Source organism: Cherax quadricarinatus, chromosome 58 (genome assembly GCF_038502225.1).
Source record: "Cherax quadricarinatus isolate ZL_2023a chromosome 58, ASM3850222v1, whole genome shotgun sequence".
Classification (NCBI taxonomy): Eukaryota; Metazoa; Arthropoda; class Malacostraca; order Decapoda; family Parastacidae; genus Cherax; species Cherax quadricarinatus.
This window is the reverse complement of record NC_091349.1, coordinates 9,874,555-9,881,386: the sequence shown is the minus strand read 5'-3', so window position 1 is coordinate 9,881,386 and position 6,832 is coordinate 9,874,555.

Below are 6,832 nucleotides of genomic sequence, written 5' to 3'. Positions count from 1 at the left end.
GGAGTTCATTTGAATGCTTTACCCCCAGAGGGGGGTACCCAAAAAACTTGATCCAAGGAATTGGAGAATTTCGAAAAACTTGATCCGAGGAGATGGAGACTTTCGAAACCCCCATAGGGGGGAATCCAAAAACTTGGTAATATCGAGAAATTTTGGGATGGGGGTGAAAGTGAGAGGGGGAACCTCAAAAATTTGATCCGAGGAGATGGAGAATTTCGAAAACCCCGTAGGGGGGAATCCAAAAACCTTGATCCAAGGAGATCATAAGAAAAAAAAATTCGAGGCGCGGGGGCGATCCGGACGACGCTGCAGAAGGCGCAGCAGAAGGCGCGGGCGGGGGTCGCGAAGGGCGGGGCGCGCGGGCGGGCGCGCGGGCGGGTGCGCGGGCGGGGCGCGCGGGTGCGGCGCGCGGGCGGGCGCGCGGGCGGGGCGCGCGGCGCGATGGTGGGGTCGCGAGGCGGGGGGGGGGGGGGGAGGTCGTGGGGGGTGGGGGTATTGGTTGGGGGGGTCAAGGGTGAGGTAGTCTCGAGGGCGAGGTCATGGTCAAAACCGGAAGTAACACCTAGGTGTGAAAAAAGGTGACCCTCCAGCTGCTGGTCCTAGACCGGATACCTCGCTCAGTGGAAGGCCGAATACATAAAACTGGGCAATTAGCAAGAACTCGTTTAAAATTAAATCCTTTCTAAAATTTCTCTTATACATTTAAAGATATATTTTTCATTTATGATAATATAAAAATTAACGATTTTGTACCAATATATATATATATATATATATATATATATATATATATATATATATATATATATATATATATATATATATATATATATATATACACTACAGTGCTAGCCACGGCATTATGCCGGGTGAGCGCCCTGGCATAATGCCGTTAGTGCATTATGCCGGGTAGCAGCCGTTAGCACGACGTCATGGAATGTTGCCACACTCCACAGTGACTCCTCAGTGCTCATGTGGTGAGAGGAAGTGTTGCACTTTTGTCTCTCATCTGCCTTATCTTTTGTCCGGTGTTCCTTTTGGTTTTGGGGCTATACATGCTTGATTATGGGTAAAAGGAAGTCTTTAACACCTGAAACTATAGCTCAAATCATAGGGCTTCACAAAGCTGGGCAACAGACGAAAGAAACAGTGGAGAATGTTGGTGTGTGTGAGTATTCAGTGAGGAACTGGGTGCAGCATTTCAAGGCTGGTGGCGGTGTCGAGTTACCGTCTGCCAAACCTCGGCCTGGCCCCTTGAAGTAGACATCTGTTCGTACCTTAACTGTGTTAAAGAAGCAGTTAGAGAGTACACCTAAGATAGCTGCTAGAGAATTGAAAGAAAAGAACCCACATCTTCTCTCAGATATGTCTGTAAGAACTGTTAACAGACATGTGTCAGAACTGGGATACAGTAGTCACAGCCAGGTTAATGAGAAACCGATCCTCTCCAAGCCACAGAAGAAACGTATGCTGGATTATGCAAAGAAATATCCTCACCGGAATCCTCAGCAGTGGTCTGAAGTACTCTGTAACCATGGGGGACATGTGTAACGGCCCAGAGGAAGTGACCCACCAGACCCACTTACACCTGTGGGACCACCAAACACCCAGACTCGCTCATGATTTGGGGGTGTTTCAGTGCTCAGAGTGTTGATGAACTCATTGTGCTTCCCAAAAACCAGTATACGAACCAGTTAAATTTCCTGCAGTTATTGTGTGACAATTTACCTGAGGCGTTGGGAAAGTGTGGGACTATGGTTTTTATAGCAGCATATGTGTAGAGAACCTAGGATAACCCAAAAGAGTCAGAGTGGCTTATTTTCTCAATTTTTTTTTCGGTGCACGCTCATTTTCGTCAATTATCTCGGATGTAAATTATTCATAAACTACAGTGATTACAACCATGATAAATTCAGATTAGCAATGTTATCTCAGCAGGTAGTGCACAAACAGTTCACATAGTGCCAGTACCCGGCTAGGGCTTGCCATACACGAATTTTGGTTAATATTTTTTCTCAGTTGTTTGTTGGACTATCTTATTGAAACTTGGGAAATATATGATGGAAAGATGCTTCTTAACTTACACCAAAAATGAAAGAAACGGACGATAAATAACGGAATTCACTTCTCAGCCATTAGACGTCTCTTAAAAGTGGAAGTGTGAATTGCTCATTACTCTATAATTTGTTCATGATTGTAGCCAAAGTATAAACGTAAGTAACCATTCTACAGAATTCATTACCTTTGTAACTTGTGAGCTCATTACCTGGTTCAGCTATCAAAACTTTGGGGGCCCAGTCACTGGACCCATTACGTACCTCTGTAATCTGTAAATACCTTTGTAACTTGTCATGATTGTGACCAGACTTACCTGGAGTTCATTACCTTTGTAAATTGTGAGTTCATTACCTTTGTAAATTGTGAGTTCATTACCTTTGTAAATTGTGAGTTCATTACCTCTGTAACTTGCTCAGCTATCAAAACTTTGGAGTCCAGTCCCTGGACCAATTATGTACCTCTGTAATCTTTTGACTACCGCCCACAGGATGGGTATGGGGTGCATAATAAACATATTAAACTAAACTAACTTAAAAGTCTTAAAAAAAAAAAAAATCTGTTTACAACGAAAGGTTCATAGGGGCCTAGAACGGACTCGTGCAATGTTAGTTTTCTCTGTTGTTCAAGGTTTTCTCGGTGTTATTACTCCTTCATGATAAAGTTGATATGTTAGCCAAGAAGAGTATCGAGAAGGAGAATGTAGAATATAACTTTGGTATAACTGTGTCTAGCATTAGGAATAATATTAGGAGAGAAGTAAATAATGAAAATGATTGTTATAGGAATGCAGTTAGAAGCCTGAGTAGATCTATAACCCACTATGATAACATGAACGTAGATAAGTATGTTTATGGAGCAACTTGCAATGTGAACAGACTGACTGATGTTGTAGTGGCCAGGCTTAGGCTTGGTTACAAGTACTTCTGGCAGTTTGGGAGACACACAGATGATGATCAAACTAAATGTAAATTATGTGATCAGGCATATGGTCACTCTCTTGAACACTATGTGCTTAATTGTCCACTTATTGAGGAATACAGAGACAGACAGTATAATAACCTATGTGACATGTCAAGATATCTTATTAATGAAAATAAGATACCAGATATACTAAGCAAATTTCCTAAATTTGCTTGTAACAGATAAGTGAACTATAGATATGTAGATATAAATCCATATGTATTCCTCTTAACCCTTTGGGGCCTAGTTCCTAGGCCTTTTGTGCATCCATATGCTCTCGCGCTACCGTCCACAGGATGGATATGGGGTGCACAATAAACTAGCCACTTCGGTGGCAAAATCTAAAATCTCGGTGTTATTCAAGGTTTTTACATTTAGTTTAGTATTACACTGTGAATTCTATGGTATAATTAACTATTTTTTGTGCTTAAAAATCTTAAAAAACAATATTTATATACAGTTTGTAGGGGTCTAGAACGGATTAATCGTATTTATATGTAATCCTCCAATGGGGAAATTAGGTTTGGGCCACGACCAAATCGGGTCGCAACCCGAGTCCTGGAACGAATTATGGTCGTGACCAAAGGTTCCAATGTACTGCAGTAGAGGATGCGAATACAATTTTGTTGTTCCCACAATAGGCCAGGCTTCAAGCACCTGTTATACAACAATAAATGACTGGAATGGGTAAATTTAGCATGTTAAGGTCAGTCCTAGTATAAATCAGTATAAGATTAGAGCAAAATAAAATGAATGAAGCTGCTGAAAGGGAATCAATTGATTTCTTGTATCTTTAACATTTTTCATAATACACATAACGATGATTTGGATTATTTTATTGGTATGGGTAGAGTATAACTGATGGCATGTAAATAGAGATAGGAGGAGGAGGAGATGAAGATTTTATTCGATTTATTATAACGGAGGGTTAGTAACCCGCTATAAGTCAACATAGCTACTATCATTAGACTGTCTGGCTTATTTCAATTAGGGTCCCCTCTAATCGTCTTTTCCATGATGTAACCCACAATAGTCCACAAAGACCTAGGTACCTATATACTGCTAGGTGTACAGGAACAATTGGTTTAAGGAAATATGCGTAACGTTTCCTCCTCATCCAGGATCGAACCGCTGTCCCCCAGTTCTGAGCTGAGGCTGATACCGAGTCACGAGGGACTCCAATGGAATAATGTAATATATATGTCATAACACCTGTGTGTCCACAAGGCCATTGTAAAATTAATATGTATGCAAAATTATATAAAAAATTACATTGCCACTGCGCTATATGATCCTTATGGGTTTATCTGTTTACTGCTAAATAATAAGAATTTAATTTATTCCTTATTTTAAAGACTTATAGGTTTGCCGGTTCTGTCCAGACCCGGGTCTTTACTAGATGGTTGTAATAAAGTAAACCCCCCATGCTTAAATTGGTCACATGTGGTGTATAAATTTTCATTCTTATTGATAATAGTGTGCTTATTACTATTTGTGTAAACTATACCGTAAACCATTTCCACCCGTTTCCTGTCTGCAACGGTAAACATAGTCGGAGTATTATTGATACATAAACAGGTCATCTGTAATTTATTTGAAAAAAATCATTACTGTGAAGGCTGTAAGTCAACTAAAACAAGGTATTTGAATTGTGGCCATTCTTGTTTATTTGTAATATAGGGTATAAAGTTTATTCTTTTTAATCTGATTGGTTTTTTTTCTAATGTTAGTATTCAGTGTAATAATTAGTCTGAGTAGAAATAAGGTTTGAAGAGGTGAGTTGATCTTGTGTAGGAGTGTTGTGAAGAGCTTGGATACCCGAGTGGGCATTCTGTTCAAACAATGGAGGGAAGTACGAGATGAAATTTGTAAACTAGCCTTCACTCCCGTCTCTTTTCTCTTGCTATAGTAAGTAAGTAAGTTTGTTCAGGTATACACAAATACAGTTACATAGAATTATCATACATAGCAGCATATGTGTAGAGAACCTGGGATAACCCAAAAAAGTCGGACAGGTTTTTTTTTTACTGTTCATGTGCACCTCTGCTGCTAACAAGGTTCAGCAGCAACCAGGCTCCCTTCCCCCAAGAGATGCCTACAAAACTTGAAAGGTATCGGTTGCTGGATACTGAGGGAAGGAGATAGAGACCCTGTAAACCCTAGCCCTGGATCAGGCCAGGATTGTAACCTGGGATTTGGAATATCTCAGTAGCTAACCTGAAGAAGGAATGTATCAAGGCATTTAAAACAAGGGAGGTAACCCCAGACAACATGGTAAAGCAATGGAGTTCCTTGGGAACTATGTGGGGAGGTATTTCTAATATCAGTAAGCCGGTTCTGCTATAATGTTAGGTATTTGCTACTAGTAATTGTTTTTTTTCCTTTGGTGCTAACAAATTCAGATTCCCTTGTAACGTGTTTATTAAATTTTAAGTGGTTTTATTTGAGTATGTTTTACTTTCCCCTTTGAGCCATGTATAAAAGGTCCATTTGTTTTCAGAGGTTAAATTTAGTAACAGTAATGATATCTTTTTTTGGGGAGAGTCAAGCCCCTGATAAGGTGTCTACTGTTCAGTTTTCAGGCCAAGCTACCCTAAGAGCCAGTACTTATCAGGACCACTATCTTGTTATAACTATCCTGTATTATTTCTCACTGGGTTTTCTCCTACTCTAACCCAAACTCCATGTTTTCCTCCTTTCTCCTTGACTATGGCTACTTTTATCTCCCGCTATTAAAAGAGCAGGTGGTGGCAGCATACTTCTAAGAGAATAGAGTGCTACTTTCTATTCTCTCTTATTCTAGTAAATTTCCCCTTGTTATTTGTTCTCTGTTTTCTCCTACTTTTCTCCACGCCGAGTCTCCGGTTCCCTGAATTGAGCCTGAATACCTTCCAGCTCCTCCCCCAGGCGCTGTATGATCCTACGGGTTTAGTACTTCCCCATGATCATAATAATAAATCCACGCAGTCTCTGTCTGAGGAAACAGACAATATGGCATCGCCGGGTGCTTTGTCGACCCCAGGTTGGGACTGGGGTGGAAGCTGCATTTCATGGTGACCCGGCGATTTTAAAGACATACAGGTAAATTGCAGCCTTAATAACCCTCATGCGGTCGACATAGCCTAGGAATAAAAAATAAAACTTTATCTGGAGTATTAATCCCAAGAGTAATCAACGAAAAATGGAAATTTTCGTTTTCTATTTTTTATGCGGTATTATTGCACTGAGTATTAGCAATTTTTATGTAAATATGTAATCAAAAGCCTTGCACTCAAATATTGAATTTAAATCTGACCTTGACATTCTTGCGAGCCATAGAAACACTTCAGTGTATCGTAAACCAACATGTTAAAGGCTTGACTACAAAAATTTCTTCGCTTGTACATATTCAATGGAAACGAAATTCTATTTCCACATTAGCTACCAAGACTTTTCATATATGTTCACATTATTTCAGTCTTCATTGCGAATTTGAATTTATGCGACACAACCTATTTTTTTTGAAGGACTATAAAAAAAACTCACAAATTCTTATGTGGGTAAGTTACAAATTATTACAGCCTCATTACCAAATAATTTTCACATTTTTTATATTCTATTATCTTATTATATAAATTTGATGTTTAGAATATGTTAAGATATAGTACTTATAACTGATTTTCTCTGATTTTATACAGTTCCTGATGATGATAGTACAAAGTTTACATCTTCATTATAAAAGCTTACTTCAAAAGAAATTCTTCTCTTCCTGTATATATATATATATATATATATATATATATATATATATATATATATATATATATATATATAA